The sequence below is a fragment of the Rhinatrema bivittatum genome, chromosome 1 (assembly GCF_901001135.1).
Source record: "Rhinatrema bivittatum chromosome 1, aRhiBiv1.1, whole genome shotgun sequence".
Lineage (NCBI taxonomy): Eukaryota > Metazoa > Chordata > Amphibia > Gymnophiona > Rhinatrematidae > Rhinatrema > Rhinatrema bivittatum.
In genome coordinates, this window is record NC_042615.1 from 531,046,581 (window position 1) to 531,064,396 (window position 17,816).

The 17,816-nt window shown below is 44.3% G+C and overlaps 1 protein-coding gene across 5 annotated transcripts in view; it reads left to right on the plus strand.

Moving 5' to 3' along the window:
- The first annotated feature begins 9,173 nt into the window (after positions 1-9,173).
- Positions 9,174-17,816, plus strand: part of CDC37L1 (cell division cycle 37 like 1) — a 102,791-nt gene continuing 94,148 nt past the window's right edge. The window contains exons 1-2 of one of the 5 annotated variants that reach the window (XM_029613519.1): positions 9,272-9,305; positions 9,536-9,601. The gene's annotated coding sequence lies outside the window, so the exon portion shown is untranslated. Of the gene's footprint in view, positions 9,306-9,425; positions 9,602-17,816 lie in introns of those variants that run through there. The other 4 variants (XM_029613540.1, XM_029613512.1, XM_029613532.1 and 1 more) reach the window with 4 other exon arrangements.

Consider the following 17,816-nt stretch of genomic DNA (forward strand, 5'->3'; position numbering starts at 1 on the left):
AATGTTGGGAATTATTAGAAAAGGAATGATGAATAAAACGGAAAATGTCATAATGCCTCTGTATCGCTCCATGGTGAGACCGCACCTTGAATACTGTGTACAATTCTGGTCGCCGCATCTCAAAAAAGATATAATTGCGATGGAGAAGGTACAGAGAAGGGCTACCAAAATGATAAGGGGAATGGAACAACTCCCCTATGAGGAAAGACTAAAGAGGTTAGGACTTTTCAGCTTGGAGAAGAGACGACTGAGGGGGGATATGATAGAGGTGTTTAAAATCATGAGAGGTCTAGAACGGGTAGATGTGAATCGGTTATTTACTCTTTCGGATAGTAGAAGGACTAGGGGACACTCCATGAAGTTAGCATGGGGCACATTTAAAACTAATCGGAGAAAGTTCTTTTTTACTCAACGCACAATTAAACTCTGGAATTTGTTGCCAGAGAATGTGGTTCGTGCAGTTAGTATAGCTGTGTTTAAAAAAGGATTGGATAAGTTCTTGGAGGAGAAGTCCATTACCTGCTATTAAGTTCACTTAGAGAATAGCCACTGCCATTAGCAATGGTTACATGGAATAGACTTAGTTTTTGGGTACTTGCCAGGTTCTTATGGCCTGGATTGGCCACTGTTGGAAACAGGATGCTGGGCTTGATGGACCCTTGGTCTGACCCAGTATGGCATTTTCTTATGTTCTTATGTTCTTATGCTTTTCAGTTGACAGGGATAAATTGGAATCTTTTAGCTCAGGTGAGTTTTTAAATTACAGGCACTTGGACTACTTTTCTTATTATTGGAATCTCTCTGTTGGGATACCCTAATTCTAATGCATCATTAGTATCCTTTGAAGATACCTCCCTCCAAACCATGCGCTTCTCAGCGACTGTCGGTTTTCCACTTGATTCAAGTTTAAAAGCTGCTCTATCTCCTTTTTAAAGATTAGCGCCAGCAGCCTGGTTCCACCCAGGTTAAGGTGGAGCCCATCCCTTCAGAAAAGACTCCCCCTTCCCCAAAAGTTGCTCCAGTTCTTACAAAACTGAATCCCTCTTTCTTGCACCATCGTCTCATCCACGTATTGAGATTCCAGAGCTCTATCTGCTTCTGGAGACCTGAGTGTGAAACAGGGAGCATTTCAGAGAATGGTACCCTGGAGGTTCTGAATTTCAACTTTCTACCGAAGAGCCTAAATTTGGCTTCCAGAACCTCCTCCTACAATTTCCTATGTTGTTGGTGCCCACATGTACCACGACAGCCGGCTCTTCCCCAGCACTGCCTAACGTTCTGACTCCTCCCCCCCCCCAGCAGGAGGAGGTATCCTTACCAGATCTGGGGGAGGAGGGGCATTTCTACACCTGAGAGTAATGAGGTTAGAGTACCTTACTTATTACTGCACTTTACTCCAGTCTACTTTCCTCTACTCTAATCTACTCTAGTCCCACCTGCTCACTATGACCTTCCACAGCCAAACCCACCCACATTCAGCCTACCATAACTCCTAAGCCTCCCACCCACTACTGCACCCCTCCCTAACCTAGTGAAATACTCCACTGATCTCCCAAACACACTACTTCTCCCCATTAAACCCTAAACTGATTAATGCACCCCATTAAACCCCTCATCCCACAAATGTGATTTAGTTAATGCTGGTTATGCAAGCTTTTAAACCTTTTTTTTTGCCTTGAAAAAAAGAAAAAAGGAAGGAACGCTAGTGCAGCAAGGCTGTGCAGAACAGGGTGTGGCCCTGGAAAAGCTGACAGAGTGGGATGTGAGTGCAGAGAATGGAAACAGAATAGGGCTCTCTTCCAGCAAGCAAGTTACTCGGTAGGGAGGAAGTGTAGCGATGCATGTCTGGCTGGTAGAAGTTCCCAGCTTTCCAGAGCCAGAGGGAAGAGAGAACCTGAGGCTGGAGGTACGGGTGTTTGAGAGGCAAGCTGAGGCTGGGAAGCCAGAAAGCCTGTTCCTAGGTGCCCTGGCCGGGCAGGAAGATGGATGGGTGCAAACGGTGGCAGAGATAAAGGTGATTGCAACATAGATTGATCAGGTGTTCAGTGAGCTCTGGCAATGCACCCTAGGAGGAGAGGCTGCGGCGAGCCAGAAGGGGGCAGTATTGAGTGACCAGTGGGCTGGAGCATGATTGGCCAGAAGGAGGTGCTACAGGAGGTCCGGAGGAAGATCCTGTAGGGTGCCCAATGACTGCTGGGAGCCGAGAGCAAACACCTGTGAGAAGCCTAGAGAGAGATGGCATAAAAATGCAAGCAAAAGATGCCATGGAGAGCCCAGAGGGTGGCACTGCAGAGACCCAGTTAGTGAGGCCGTGGAGGAGCCAGTGACTGGCATGGGTGAGTGGCCAGATTATACAGAGGTGGAAACTGTGGAGTGCCCAGAGGGAAGTGCTGCAGAGAACCTGGAGGAAGAGTCCACGCAAAGCCCAGAGGATGGAGCTGTGGAGACTCCAGCAAATGAGGATACAGAGGAGCCAAGGAGGGGTTCTACATAAGAGATACCATTTGCCAGGAAGCACTCGCAACTGGTTATAGAAAAACCAGCACTTGTGGTTCCTCAGTCGGTCCATAAAAGCTCCATCTGGGTGGAATTCGAACCTGGAGCCAGCAAAGGACTCAGTTAAAGGTCTTTGGATGTGCACTGAGGGAACAGCACATAGGGGATTGGTCATGATGTTGTTGAGGTTAACCCTGAGATGGGGTTGAGCATGTCACTAGGTCTCCGTTCCCAAGCATAGCTGGTGGGAAGCCAGAGGAAGGGGAAAGGGATGTCTTGGACCTTCCTGGATGGGATCCAGGAGGGAGTAAGGACACTTGACCCAACAGGTCCAAGCTGAGGGGAGGGGTATTTGAGGCAGTGCCCTAGTGTTACTCTATTTACCTGTGCAGGACCAGGCTAGATGCCTGGTCTACTTTAAATTCCTTAAGGATCCTGCTCTATTGGCAGGATCCTGCGGAGCAGGTGGGGCTCAGAGGGCATAACCAGAGATTGAGGAATAAGAGCTGGGATCCAGGTGGAGATAACCAGACCAGGCTCAGCTCTCCAGGAGGAAGGTAGTTCCTGTAACGTAACACTGTCCAAACACTCAGGTCGATACTGTAACGTGCGGTTGAAGATTTCCTGTCTGTAACGTGCTGGGAGCGCACAATTCGGACGCGTAAGGCGATCCAGCGATACAGTCTCCAGTTTCACGCGTCCTTAGCGCTTCTTAAAACAGACGCATAACCCTTTCCGCACGCAGCATGTATATGATATGTAAATGAACGAATTAGCTGTATAATGAAGGAATTAGCTATTCCCCTCCGATACTGTAACGCGCGCCCCGACTATCGCTGCCATTTTGCCCCGCGGTTAACCTGCTAACTTACCGCCTACCCCTACCCCTGCGTTAGAGGCAGGGGTAAGGGTAGGCGGCAAGCTTTCCCCCAGCCCCCTCTCACCTGCCCTGGCCGCGTCCATGGATGCTGGCCTCCGGGGCAGCCCCAGTCCTCCCCCCTCCTCCCGAAGAAAAAAAAAAGCGAAAAAAAGTTGCGAGAGAGAGAAAGAGGGGAGAGGACGGCAATCCTACGCTCGGCGACTTACTTTTGCAGCCCCCCTCCTCCGGACATCGTGGCTTCCCCCGTGCCAGTTCCCCCTCCCCTCCTCCCGAAGCAGGGCGCGAGAAGCAGCCTTGCTCCAGGAGGAGGGAAGAAGGGACTGGCAGTGTAAAGCGGCGAAGCGACTTACGTTTTGCAGCCCCCTCCGGACATCGGACGACCTCTCCTGTCTCCAGCTGCTCGCGAAGATGGACGCCTGCACGGCCGCTGAAGACGTGACGTCATGACGTTTGGCGTCAGGCATGTGACGTCACGTCTTCAGCGGCCGTGCAGGCATCCATCTTCGCGAGCAGCTGGAGGCAGGAGAGGTCGTCCGATGTCCGGAAGGTGCTGCAAAAATTAAGGCGCTTCGCCGCTTTACACTGCCAGTCCTTTCTTCCCTCCTCCCGGAGCAAGGCTGCTTTTCGCGCCCTGCTTCGGGAGGAGGGAAGAAGGGACTGGCAGTGTAAAGCGACGAAGCGACTCACCTTTTGTAGCACCTTCCGGACATCGGACGACCTCTCCTGCTGCTCGCGAAGATGGACGCCTGCACAGCCGCTGAAGACGTGACGTCACATGCCGTGACGCCAAACGTCGTGACGTCATGTCTTCAGCGGCCGTGCAGGCGTCCTTCTTCGCGAGCAGCTGGAGGCAGGAGAGGTCGTCCGATGTCCGGAGGGGGCTGCAAAAGTAAGTCGCTTCGCGCTTTTCGCGCCCTGCTTCGGGAGGAGGGGAAGGGGAACTGGCATGGGGAAGCCACGATGTCCGGAGGGGGGCTGCAAAAGTAAGTCGCCGAGCGTAGGATTGCCTTCCTCTCCCCTCTCTCTCGCAACTTTTTTTTTTGCTTCGGGAGGAGGGGAGAGGGGACGGCAATCCCGACTTCATGGTATCTGTCATTTCAAATGACATTTGAAATGACAGATACCAGCGTGGCCGTGAAGCGTTAGGCCCGAGCACCCAGGTTACTGTATAGGCGCTCTATACCGTAAAATGGGTTGCGCGGGCCTAAAGCTTCCCTAACACTTCGCAGACGCGGCATGCATTTGCATGCAATTAGAAGAGAGTATCGAGCGGTAGGTGAAGAGAACTGTGCGTGCGGGGAACGAGGGTGCGCCAGGCACTGCCGCACTCTTTCTACCGCGGCCTTAGAGTATCGACCTGACTGAGCTGAGACGAAGCAGAACTGTAAGTAAAGAGGGTACATTGTTTTGAAGGGAAGACAGTCTACTGTGGTGTATTGTGAAGTGATAATAAAGATAAGTGTTTTCAGAAAGGCTGGAGTCAGACTAGTTTTTTATCCAGGCCTGTGGGAGTTACTGCTTGTTCCCACAGGGGGCTTAAGTGGGTGGGCTCAGTTGAGTGCATTTGGGGAATTTAGTGGGTAGGAATGCTAGAATGTGGGAGATTATGAGTATCTGATTTTGGGACTCTGGTGCGGGGAACCTGGCTCAGGCTTCCCAGATGGGGGGCCCCTAACTTGCATTTCCTAGATGTGAAAACCCCAGACTTAGGCTCCCTAGAGCAGAGAGCCTTTAAGTATTTTTCAATTCAGTGGTTAGAGGTGTGAATTAAACTTAACTTCCACTTCTAACTACTGAAGTTAAAATTCCATTTTAGTGATTTTTTTTTACTTTGCTTTAATTTTAATGTTGCACAGTTTTAATTATTGTTCCAATGCATCTCATTTGCTTATTACATTAAAAATAAAACTTTATAGCAGTATCAGTGATAAAAATTTAGCGCTGATTTTTACTGTGGTTTTAATCAGTGCTCATAGGACTGTGCAGCCATGAGAGTAACTGCATAATTAGCTTGTTGCAGCATAACTGACAACATGCTGCAAAATCAACATTCCTGAAAGCTTTCCCACTTCTTAATTCAATCTTTTGAAGAAAGCTACAGGGTGCCTACCTGCCTTCAGACTCAGCTCTCCCTGCTTCTGCTCCAGCCCCTCCCCTCACAAACAACCTGTAGGAAACCCTCTTCTTTTGTTTCCCCAACCCCACTTCCTCCTATTCTGAAATCAGGGGATGGGGTGAAGTTGAAGTGGATAGAGAAAGCAGTCAGAATGTTTGATTCCTCAAATATCTCTTAAATATTTATCAAAACAAAGATGATTTTGATATTCCTGGGTGGAGTGATCTGTCTTTAGAAGAGTTTCATCTTTACACAAAGGTTCTTGCACCTGCACATGTGGTCATCATAAACCTGCTACAAAGACTTGGATGTGTTTTTTGGACATTTGCAATTGCTGGTGTTCCACAGCTGACAGAGAGGGCATTAATTTCAAGTCTTGATAATTGCCACTATTGCTCACAAGTTTGAAACTTGTGTCTGTTACTATGTGTCTAATCTATCTACATGAACATATCTTTAAGTGTAATTAACAGCATGACAAACTTCTGATTCTGAGGGAATTGTCAGCATACTGTACATAAGCTAAAAGAAAGTTCTTCTCAAAAAAAATATAAAAAGCATGGTTGCACTGTATTTCAGTTCAAAATAAAACACATTTCACCCATAAACATTTGTAACATATCTTTTTACTTTAGAAATAATTTTTGTACTAATTTTGTATATAGTTTAAAAATAAACATGAATGATTTTCAATAAGAAACGGACATTTTTTTGGCTAGTGAGAAATGTGTATCTTTATGCATATGTTGCGCGTCCCGTCCGTGCTAGGCCCACGCCCAGGCCTGCTCACCTTGCTCCTGCGCTAGTGGGTCCTGGGCCGTCCTCTCCCGCTGCCACTGCCAGCACTGCCCATCCACGGTGTCCTGCGGTGGCATCTCCTAGGCCCTCCACATCAGGCCTAGCTCCATGCCGGGGCGCAGCATCCTCTCCGGCGCCGGCCTCGCCCCTAGGCACACGCGCATGGACCGCCCAGCCCTGTAAAGGGCCAAGGGCGGGAACCAGCTCTGCGGTGCAGCCCAATGACATCACCTAACTTCAGTATAAAAGCGAGGCCCTGTTCCCCAGGACCTCGCCTTGGCAAATGCATCTACACCTCTGTGTCTCAGGTTTGCTGCGTTCCTGTCTTCCTGCTTGTCTTCGTGTTCCTGTGTTCCAGTGTTCCTGCGTCTCCCTGTGTTCCAGTGTTCCTGCACCTGTGTTTCTTCCTGTGTTCCTACTCAGGTAGTAACTTCTCGGACTGATCTCTTGGTACTGACCTCGGCCTGCCTGACTACTCTCTTCGTCTGCTGCTTGGAACTGACTACTGCCTGCCTGACTACTCTCTTCGTCTGCTGCCTGGAACTGACCCTCGCTTGCCTTGACTATGCTCGGACTGACCTGGTTATTGAGCCCTGCTTTGGCTGACCACTTCTGGACAGATACTCTGGCTTTGACCCTTGCGCTTCACTCGGACACTCTCTTCTGGCCTTCCGTGACTACCAGACCGACCTGCTTGGATTCTACTCGCGGCCTTCACCCGACTAGACCCGCAGGTGCTGCCTGCCTCGCCCGGAGAGCCTTCCTGAACTGTTACCTCCCTGAGGTCTCCGGAGCCTCCAGTTCGGGTCTAGTCCATCATCTCTGCATCAGCCATGCACCCTTGCTCGTGGTGGGCACACCCCTCCGCTACCTCTCCGGGAGACCATCTGAGGCCCACCTAAATCCAGGCGGTCCGGGTACCCAAGGGCTCAACCTGTGGAAACCCCGGACTGTAATTGGCGAAGCTCCAGCTAGCCTCTGACTCCTCGTGTGCTCCGCCTCCTGGTGTATGAGGTCAAAGTTTATGCACATCCTGCCCCCTCCCCCCATTAATCCACAACAATCTGAAGATGAATGGAAATCAAATTCTCAGGTATGGAGAAGGGGAATTTCTTTTATTCTTTTTAGTTTTAATAACTGAGTGTTATACAATGTATCTGCTCTTTTGAAATATTATATTGAGTTTTGGGAACTTTTAAAAAATGTGTGTATGAGTTTAATTGTTGAATGTTCTGTTTGTTAGTTGTTTTGAAATAATTCTGTTCCTTAGTATGTTTTTACTTTTATGATTGTATTATATTTCTTAATTTTGTTTTATGAGGCATGTTGATATCTTGATGACTACTTGGTGGCATGCTGGACCCTTACTGTATTCTCCTTGGTAGCACATTGAATGTTACTCACCCAAGATGTATTTCCCATTTATTACCCAATATTATTATGCACATTTCCTCATGTAGTTAATTGTATTTTTCTAAATTATAGTTTTCCCACATCCCAGTTCTGTATCCTTTGTTCCATGTACCGCCTCCAGGCAAACTCGTTGTTCTCAGTTTAAATGTAAACCGATGTGATTTGTATGTCATACAGGAACACCGGTATATAAAAATTAAAAATAATAATAATCTCAGTTTTTCTATTGTTGTACTGTATACATTTCTAGCTTGTGGCAGTCTTTGCCTGCACATTTCTATTTGTGCTTTATGGTCATTTTATTGGTGAGGGTCTATCTGTGTCCTTGTGTAACTGAGGTGAGGTATTCTGCAAGCATGTAGTTTCTGGGTAGGGATCTATAACAGCCTGACTTGTTCTGTTTTTCTAATAGTAGATGTATTGGTGTTTTAGAGCCTGGTGTAATATTTGCAGTGTTGCCTTTTCATAGGTAGGGTTCTTACTATTTGCCTGCTGGCAGTTAGTGCTGTTTTGGTATTGGGGCTTTATTACATTGTAATTGAAATTGCTTATTCATGTTTTTCTGAGGGCCAAGCTCACACCTAACACACATTACAACAGGCTTAATGCTATACGGGTTCAAGTGTTTTGGTTTTTTTTTTGCAAGGTTTTCTGATTGGCAACACAGCAGTGCATGTAAATGTTATTTTAAGTAATATTTTTACCTCAGAAGATGGAATATCCTTTTTCATGCACAATCTGTTATAAAAGCATAATAGCAGGGAAGGAACAAGTTTGTTAAGATTTGTGTAAGATTCTTATCAGCTGGAGCCACATGCAGAGAGTGCATGCACATTGAAGAAGAGACTATAGAATGCTCTAGTGTAAACCACATACAGGCAGAGAGAAGAAACCAAGACAGCAGATGGGACCTGGAAGGGAGGTCAGTGATATATTCCCCACATTTTTGAGCATAGCAGATTCTGACTGTGATTACTATCTTGTGACTGGAAATCATAATATGCCTCCCACTTATTTAAAATAAATATGGGGAGCAGCCTACAGAGTACACGAGAGCCCAGATTCATACCCCAGTCACACCGCCTGAAAAATCTCATTCATTGGCCTGATTACTCGGCGTCTCTATATGTGCTAATTTATATAATTGTTCCATTGACCCTTACTATATGTTTAACATAATTTTCTAATTCTTGTCTTGAAATATGGTCAGTTGTGGCCAAGGGTATTGAGTGCCCACCTACAGCCCTACAAATTAGGCTACAAACGCTTAAACTCTCCTATGAAGACTATATGCTACTATTGTTCGTCTTCCCTGTTTATAATAAAGCTTTACAACAACAAAAGTGAGGACAAACGAAACGGTCTCTCAGAGCCCGGAAGTGAGGTTAGTTTGTCTCCGGCTTTGCTATTGGCTGTAGCAGCTGGTTAGCGTCTGAGCTCCGTGGACGTCGGGAATGGCAACAGGCTGAGTGGACTCGCACGAAACAAGAGGAGTACGCATGCGCGCTGCGGCGCCCTTCTAAATTTGGTTGCGCGTGCGCGCTTTGTGGGGCGTGTGTGTGTGTGAGGTTGGTAACGGGGCCGCTGTTGAAGGATCCGCAGGTATTACTGAGCAACCGCTTCCGGGGACGGAGGGGAGTAGAGATACGCGGAGGAAGAGAGGGAGGAGCAGATTAGGGGGGGAGGGAGGGGCAAGGGGGCATGGCATTGGGGCTAGGGGACGAAGGAGGCGTGTGATGGTGAAATTGGGTGGTGGGGAGGAGAGATGGTGTAAGTGCACTGGAGGAACAGGGTCCTGTTACTCACGCTGCTGTCTGTGTTGTGTTTTTTGGGTGGCCATATTGGTCTTGGAGAAAGCTGGATTCTGTGCAGGGTGTGACGTAAGAGTTCTTTAAAAGGTGAGATAGTTTCTGAGCTTTTATTTTAGACCACACAAGCTTGGGGAAGGAATCTGTGTGATATCGGAAACTCATTTCTCACTTTGCAGTGCTAATAACAGGGGGAGATCGTTGTTTGTCTGATTATTTGCCCTGTCTGGATTCGCGTGTTTTGCAGTCTTCTGAATCCCTCCCAATGTCACTTCTGAAAGAGATTTTTCTTGCTTCTGGACAGCTTGCCTCTTATTTTGTTTCTTTGGGTTTTCTGCTGGGAACTGGCATGTTGGCGTTGTATCTTAGGATAAAGTTGCAGTTTTCAAAAGCCCAGACTTGTGTGTAAATTCTCTTGAAAAATTACATCCACAGTTTGCATATCCCTGGTCTATACACCTTTCTGAACAGTCTCGTAGCAATAGAAACAAATTAAGGCATCAGCTAATAAGGCAGGCAGAAATCATATAGAATCATGGCATCTAGCTTGTTAATACAGAGCCAGGATAAGACATACAAACAACATGATAAAGATTAAACTGGTTTTTGAAGGAACTGTACATGCAGAAGACATGTTGATTCTGCACAGAATCAGTCTAGATTGAATATGCCTGCCCTTACAGTCAAAGAGAAATGAGTTGGGTTGAAGAAAATGACATTTGACTATTAGTTCCTTTAACAGTTTGGAAACTTGCAAATAAAAGGGGTCAGTGGGGCTTTCTGATTGGTGATTGCTCACAGTGCTTATGTGTATGTTCAATAAAGTCTGAAGCGAAAAGACATGGTTTTGTATACACAACCAAGCAGTAAGGCCTTACTTTAAATAGGACCTTTTATGCACTTACCTCTTTTTTTTGAAATTTCACTGATTTTTCAAAAGGTTTTAGGCATGTAAATGAGCTTTTGAAAATTGCTATGATATATACTATTTCTAAGCGTGTAAATCCTTTTGAAAATTACTGCCTGTTTATGAGACGGGGTGGCAGGCATGTGACTGATTCTGTGGAGGGTGCTAGCAGCAGTTGTGCAGGCAGTCCTTCCATTACGCACATTGAGGCGATTGCCTAGAGTGCAACAATTTTGGGGATAGCACCAGGGGCTGCCCTCTGCATTACCACAGGAGACTCTGCTCTATTGGTTAGTTCCTCAAATCTCATCAGACCCCTATTTCCTGCTCCAGACCCTCACCTCCTATGCACAAGAGGAGAGCCTGGAACAGACAGAACAGAGTCGCTCTGTTCCCTAATCCAGCCCCTCCCTGGCAAGGAATGGGAAGGGATTGAGGCTAGAGTGGACAGCAAAGCAACGAAGCTTCACTCTACTCCCTAATACAACTTTCCCTCCTATCAGCAGGGAACAGGCAGGGAGAGGGATGAGGCTGGCGTGGACAAGAGTTCAGTTTTTGTGTGTATATTTCTAATTTATGGCTACTTATTCTGTATTTGGTGAGGGTTTTCTGTATATATGACTGCTATTAGGCATTAGGCTAATATGTAGTTTCTATGTACTCCAGCTTCTTCTTTCTCCAAAAAGAGGTGTATTCCTAACAATGAATTTGGATTTTCAGCCCACCTTTCCAAATAATGTTTGTTTTATTTAATTAAAAACTCTTCTATACTGTCGTTAAGTTAGATAACCATCACAGTGGTTTACAGAAAGGCACGGTAATGAAAATTAAGAGTGGTATAGATTACAAATTAATCATGTGCCATCATAGTACGGTAACAATTTAGTAAAATAAACTATGTGTTTAAGTTAAGCCTGTTTGTTAGGAAATGTTCAAGATGGTTTACAGCATTTTTAGAATTCAGGTACAATAAGTCCTTGCCCAGAGGAACTTTAAAATCTTAAGTGGATTCCTGAGGCAGCGGGAGATAAAGCAACTTGCTGGACACTCACATGGGGTCGTGGTTTCTTTGGGTCTTAGCCTGTTGTTCAAAACCAGTGTTTTATCAGCCTTTTCTGCATTAACAAAAGTGTTGTGTGGCGTACCAACCTCCATCAAGCAGGCAATGCAGATATGGAGATGATTTATATGGCAAAAGAAGAGCTAAAAAGCATTGGAAACCCCACCAGTCTTTCAAATTTTAAAAAACAGGCCGATTCAGTAAAAGTCGCAGGAGAGCCAGCAAGTGCCTGCTCTCCCGACGCGTGCACTGGCCACACTCCTGTGCGCGCGATTCAGGAGGGAGCAACATGCAAATGAGGGCCCGCGGTAAAAGGAAGCGCTAGGGACACTAGCACGCCCCTAGCGCCTACTTTTTGACAGACGCGGCAGTTGTCGGGGGGTTTAACAGCCAACACTCAATTTTACCGGCGTCGGTTCTCGAACCCGCTGACAGCTACGGGTTCAGAAAACGGATGCTGGCAAAATTGAGAGTCCGTCTTCCGACCCGCGGGCAGATTTTTAACTTTTTTACTTTTGGGGCCTCCAACTTAATATCGCTTTCCCGGTGCCTGCCAAAATGAATGCCAGCCTTTGGGCAGGCGTTAATTTCTGAAAGTAAAATGTGCGGCTTGGCTGCACATTTTGCTTTCTGTATTGCGCGGGAATAATTAATAGGGCCATCAACATGCATTTGCATGTTGCGGGCGCTATTAGTTTCGGGGGGGTTGGCCGTGCGTTTTCGACGCGCTATTTATTATCCCTTAATGTATAAGGAGTTAAAATAGCGTGTCAAACGCGTGCTAACAGTTTGCTCCATCGGCCTGAAAGGGAGAGAGGGGGCAGGGACACACATGAACCCATCATGATGGACCAGCTCTCTTTATATAAAAGTGTAGAAAGGAGAAGTCAGTGTGCAGTTATTTTATTTGTCTTTTTATATTTTGCTACACAACTTGATTGGAGCAGATTACAACAGGAACATTCACAGTTTACATAAATACAACTTAACAAAGACCGTAATAAATATAAATTAAATGTTTATATAACATTATGAAAACAGTATACCTTCTTGTTAAAAATGTATTCTGCTAATATGTCTTTCTAAAAAGAACTGCTTTTTGATCTTTTTCTAAAAAACTTTCCATCCTCTTTCAGCAGTAGTCTTTTCTGCTGGTGATTAACGCATGGATCCCAGTGGCAAGACTGTGTTTATCAATGTAGCTGCACAGTTGATGGATTTGGTATAGAGGGCATGAATGAGGTTCTTACTACCTTAATGTGAATTTCCATTCTGAGGTTCTGATCGAGTTGAACTCCTAGGCTTCAAACTGATTTCTTGAGATACAAGTGGGTACCTGACAGGGAAGGTAGCAATCGTAAGGAAAGGTTCGATTTTAATTTATGATTGCTAAGCTGTTAGGCAACTACTGTAAGAATTATTGAGATTAGTAATGGAGGAAGTTTGGACAGAGTTGAATGCCATCTGCAAAAAATAAAAGTGGCAATCGATGCTGAAGGGGACTGAATAAGATCACAGATTGGGCAAATGTAGGTATTAAAAACTATTAGTGAGATAACTGAGCCCCAGGGCACTCCATACATGAGATCTCTGGGTTTGTTTGTTACCTTGGTTGCCTCATGTGGCTGCCAGAGCTCCTTTGTTGCTCTAGTAGTCATTGAGTCACATCTCGTCTAAAGTGCATGTTCTCCCTATCTCATTCAGCCTGGGGATAATACAGAGGCTGGGATGACTCAGAAGGATGAAGATGAGCAAGTGCTGTTTGAATTGTGTGAGTTGCTCAAAGCAGGGCCCAGCTATCCATACTCTACATGCTGCCACACTCCAGGGCTCATTTTGTAGCTAAGAAGAGGCATGCATGATTTTACATACTCTCAGAAAGGAGCTCCTACACATTTAAGAGCCACTGCTATTGTCTCTTGCTGCGACATGCTGAGAACAGAGCCCAGGTGCTGGCCTGGATCTGAGCATCAGGTAGCGGTGACTTTTCTGTGACACACCTGATCAGGTCTGAAGGCACACCAGTGTGCATGGCACATTGATTGGGAAATGCTGCTCTAACCCAATGATTGATCATCAAATGCCACAACCCTATTGGGTTTTCAGGCTATCCACATTCTACACCCAAAAATAGATGACATTCATCAGATACTGTGACATGATTTCTGGTAATTGTATTATGTGTGCGCACATTTTTATAATTTTAAAAGTATGGGGCAATTTTTAAAACTGTACACTTTGGTGCAAAGTCTGTGGTACTTTTACCTGCAGGCTTTGCATCAATTCTCAAAGGAAAAGTATGAACATAATTTCACTTTGAATAATGTGCAGTTTTAGGTATTTTTAGGGTGGGCAGTGTTCAAAAAGTGCATTTACCCATGTACATCAGTATTTACCTACATTTTAAATGTATTACTCGCAATCTACACAAAGGTCAGTGGTGTACAATAAACATCCATAAAAAAAAAGATATAAAATAATCACGACAATATGCAAAACAAAACTATGTAAATTTATTTATTTATTTATTTATTTTTGGTTTTTATATACCGGAAGTTCCTGTATACAATACATATCACTCCGGTTCACATTTAACAGAGATAATTATCGCCGGGGAGGCGGTTTACATGGAACATATCGAAATAATGAATGGATAATATATAATAAAGTACAATCTATTAGGAAAACAACTAAGATCAACTTAGAACACAACTTGGAAACATATAACTGAAGCAATATAAAATTAGATTATTGCTGTAAGGCAAGGATGGTTGTTCTTCTTGCTTTTAGCTCTCTGGGAAAGCTTGACGGAAGAGCCAAGTCTTGAGTTTCACTTTAAAAGTAGTATGGCACGGCTCAAGGCGGAGGTCCGGTGGTAGGGAGTTCCAGAGAGACGGGCCCGCTGTGGATAGAGCGCGTTTCCTCAGGGTAGATTTTGCAGGTTGGGTGATCATTCTATTTTGGTATGCCCTTCTGGTTGGTTTTTTAGAGGAGTGTAGTTGAAGCTGGAAGGTTAAGTTGAGTGGAGAGATGTTATGTAGGGCCTTATGAATCCTGTATTTGATGGGCAGCCAATGGAGATGCTGGAGGATCGGGGTGATATGGTCCCTTTTTTTGGCGTTGGTAAGTATCCTTGCAGTGGCATTCAGTACCATCTGGAGTGGTATATTGGAGCAAAAACTAAAGTCCAAGGAGAAGAAAAGTGACAACTGTGGCAATTAAGAGATGATTCATAAAAAGGGGAGAAAATGAATTCTAAAGAGCATAGTTATTCATTTAGGTTAAGTTTCATGAAAAAAGTGAGTTTTGAATGTGTTTTTGAACTGTGCTGTGTCTGACATCAATCAAAGACATTCAGGAAGCAAGTTCCAAAATGTTGGACCAGCAATTCAGAAGGCCCGATCACAAGTTTCACTTAAATGTGCAAGCTTAGAAGAGGGTACTTCAAGCAAACATCAGCTGACCTAAGTGATAGTGTTGGTTTATAAATCTGCAAAATAGAGTTAATCCAAAAACAAGATTTTGGATGTGGTTCTAGGTAGTATTCTCTCTCGATGTGCCCACATACAACAGAGTTTATATCTTCAGTTTTCATGAAATTGAGAGTGCTGCGTAGCTTAAGATCATTACTTGGCCATTGTAGTTTTCACACCACATTTCAAGCCATTAATTTTCTTACTTTGGGTTATTGTACTACTCTCCTTTTTTTGGGCTTCCAGCCAGTTCAAATGGATCTTATCAATTGTGCAGAATTCTGCAGCATGTTTTCTAAATGCAATCCATGAGCACATATCTCCTGTGCTTTCTGCTTTACATGTATAATGGTAAATTAAATGTAAAATCATTGTTAATCGATAAATTAATAATGCTTTCTCACTTGCAATTTAGTAAGTAGGTGACCCTCATAAAGTAAAGTAGTAGGATTATCTAAAGATGGAAACCTGCTCAATATAATTAGTTTTATTTCTATCAAGAACTAATTTATTATGGAGCTACTGCTTAATTGCAGAAAAGCAATTGATCAGAAACTTAAAAACGTAGACCAAGATGATGTGACAGGGATAAAAAACTGTATGTCATTTGCTTAAAGTTGATAGAATTCTCCTACCCCACCCCCAGTAATTTACAGAGAGGGGTAATATAGATGTTAAACAAGGTTGAAGATAATGCAGAACCATGGGGAACATCTTTCACAATCTGCTGCCAAGTAGAGGTGTTAGCATGCTAGGATGTGAACCTCTATGATAGTGCCCCCATGCCTACTTCAGCCAGTTTGGAAACCATAATATAATGATTGATATCAAAGGCCGCTAATAAACCAAGAAGTACCATAATGCATTGTGTTCCATTATCAAATTCTTGCTTAATTGTATCAACACTAGTTTTCTAAAAACCAATTACTAAGGGTTGAGAATAGAATGATCATCAAACTGTCATTTGCTCTAATGACACATTCAGTTATCTTAGAAAAGACAGAAGGACTAGAACATAAGAAAATGCCATACTGGGTCAGACCAAGGGTCCATCAAGCCCAGCATCCTGTTTCCAACAGTGGCCAATCCAGGCCATAAGAACCTGGCAAGTACCCAAAAACTAAGTCTATTCCATGTTACCATTGCTAATGGCTATTCTCTAAGTGAACTTAATAGCAGGCAATGGACTTCTCCTCCAAGAACTTATCCAATCCTTTCTTTGAACACAGCTATACTAACTGCACTAACCACATCCTCTGGCAACAAATTCCAGAGTTTAATTGTGCGTTGAGTAAAAAAGAACTTTCTCCGATTAGTTTTAAATGTGCCCCATGCTAACTTCATGGAGTGCCCCCTAGTCTTTCTACTATCCGAAAGAGTAAATAACCGATTCACATCTACCTGTTCTAGACCTCTCATAATTTTAAACATCTCTATCATATCCCCCCTCAGCCGTCTCTTCTCCAAGCTGAAAAGTCCTAACCTCTTTAGTCTTTCCTCATAGGGGAGCTGTTCCATCCCCCTTATCATTTTGGTAGCCGTTCTCTGTACCTTCTCCATCGCAATAATATCTCTTTTTTGAGATGCGGCGACCAGAATTGTCACATTATTCAAGGTGCGGTCTCACCATGGAGCAGTACAGAGGCATTATGACATTTTCCGTTTTATTCACCATTCCCTTTCTAATAATTCCCAACATTCTGTTTGCTTTTTTGACTGCCGCAGCACACTGAACCGACGATTTCAATGTGTTATCCACTATGACGCCTAAATCTCTTTCTTGGGTTGTAGCACCTAATATGGAACCCAACATTGTGTAATTATAGCATGGGTTATTTTTCCCTATATGCATCACCTTGCACTTATCCACATTAAATTTCATCTGCCATTTGGATGCCCAATTTTCCAGTCTTACAAGGTCTTCCTGCAATTTATCACAATCTGCTTGTGATTTAACTATTCTCAACAATTTTGTGTCATCTGCAAATTTGATTATCTTACTCGTCTTATTTCTTTCCAGATCATTTATAAATATATTGAAAAGTAAGGGTCCCAATACAGATCCCCGAGGCACTCCACTGTCCACACTCTTCCACTGAGAAAATTGTCCATTTAATCCTACTCTCTGTTTCCTGTCTTTTAGCCAGTTTGCAATCCATGAAAGGACATCGCAACCTATCCCATGACTTTTTACTTTTCCTAGAAGCCTCTCATGAGGAACTTTGTCAAACGCCTTCTGAAAATCCAAGTATACTACATCTACCGGTTCACCTTTATCCATGTGTTTATTAACTCCTTCAAAAAAGTGAAGCAGATTTGTGAGGGAAGACTTACCCTGGGTAAAGCCATGCTGACTTTGTTCCATTAAACCATGTCTTTCTATATGTTCTGTGATTTTGATGTTTAGAACACTTTCCACTATTTTTCCTGGCACTGAAGTCAGGCTAACCGGTCTGTAGTTTCCCAGATCGCCCCTGGAGCCCTTTTTGAATATTGGGGTTACATTTGCTATCCTCCAGTCTTCAGGTACAATGGATGATTTAATGATAGGTTACACATTTTTACTAATAGGTCTGAAATTTCATTTTTTAGTTCCTTCAGAACTCTGGAGTGTATACCATCCGGTCCAGGTGATTTACTACTCTTCAGTTTGTCAATCAGGCCTACAACATCTTCTAGGTTCACCGTGATTTGATTCAGTCCATCTGATTCATTACCCATGAAAACCTTCTCCATTACGGGTACCTCCCCAACATCCTCTTCATTAAACACCGAAGCAAAGAAATCATTTAGTCTTTCCACGATGGCCTTATCATCTCTAATGGCCCCTTTTCTAACGGTCCAACTGACTCCCTCACAGGCTTT